Below are 1,146 nucleotides of genomic sequence, written 5' to 3'. Positions count from 1 at the left end.
ACCTTAAACCGCATAAACATTTCATTACACCAAATACACAAAATAATTATCTTTTTAGCAGCATCATATGACCCCTTTAAGATCATAGTAAGCTATGGCAGTGATAAATACGTTATAGCCTATTCATTTTTCTCTAATCTAAGTTCTGCCTAACTTACCTAGACAGCATCATTCACGGCGAGAAACGCCTAACAGGTAATGTGCCTACGATGACCAAGCGTTGTCTAGGTAGGCATCTCTATAGGTTTTGAAACACGGTCGTAGTGTCCAATTGATTCAGGCGCTGCTAACTCAGATAAACTGCTGAAGAGTGCAGAAGTATTGCCACATAAAGCCCTTACAAACTTCAAACGTTATTCCTACTGCATAATAAACATTTGAAAGCGGATAAATCATTTCTGAATCGGTAGAACAGGTGACCGAGGCCTACAGCTGAGGCGATAGCATAGAGCTACCACACACCGTTTAAAAACCAATTACATTCACTTACCATTTAATGTTGGTGAGACATCGTGTTTGGGCACGTATAGCCCCCTGCGAGCTGTTAAACCGCGAACACCTCCTCTGCTGTGTCTGACAGATGCATGTATTTGCTGACGGACCGTCTGCTTCTTTGGTATTTACTGTCGTCTGAGTTTAACAACGGCTGTCATGCGCGTCACAAAAGCCCGGATGTTGTGAAAGCCCCTCCCCCAGAGGCCCTTCTGTGTGCGTGCAGATCAGTGGAAGACATGCGTCAGCTGCTGTTGTGTGCGGACACAGTTTGTTACATAATACATTTACCATGGTTCGTGTGAGGTTTGCATAACATAGTCATTTTAGAGTAAGCTATAGGCTATTTGGGGTTTACTACGAAAAATGTGTATTTTAAATGATAAACAACACACTTTTTGCAACAGGTGGCATTGAATTTATGCTGCGTCCCAGAGCCCCTCATCTATGTTCATTCTCAGTAAACAGTGCCGTTTTATTATTATTACTATTATTTTGGTCCCCAAGAGGAAACAAGGTTATAAATTATATATATTTTTTAAAACTAAAAATGCAAGTTTTGTGTGAGATGCAGAGTTAGGGTAAGGGGATAGAAAACACAGTTTGTACAGTATAAATGTGTGTGTGTGTGTGTGTGTGTGTGTGTGTGTGTGT

General features: G+C 41.0%; 1 protein-coding gene across 1 annotated transcript in view; it reads right to left on the bottom strand.

Annotated features, from left to right (window-relative positions):
* LOC107554921 (serine/threonine-protein kinase LATS1-like) overlaps nucleotides 1-665 on the bottom strand; it is a 20,808-nt gene extending 20,143 nt beyond the window's left edge. Inside the window, exon 1 of the mRNA XM_016237580.1 lies at nucleotides 491-665. The gene's annotated coding sequence lies outside the window, so the exon portion shown is untranslated. The remainder of the gene's footprint in view (nucleotides 1-490) is intronic.
* Between the last annotated feature and the right edge of the window lie 481 nt (nucleotides 666-1,146).

The sequence above is a fragment of the Sinocyclocheilus grahami genome, unplaced genomic scaffold (genome assembly GCF_001515645.1).
Source record: "Sinocyclocheilus grahami isolate Dianchi unplaced genomic scaffold, SAMN03320097.WGS_v1.1 scaffold519.1, whole genome shotgun sequence".
NCBI lineage: Eukaryota > Metazoa > Chordata > Actinopteri > Cypriniformes > Cyprinidae > Sinocyclocheilus > Sinocyclocheilus grahami.
The sequence above is the reverse complement of the archived record's forward strand: the minus strand, read 5'-3'. Positions and strand labels throughout refer to the sequence as shown.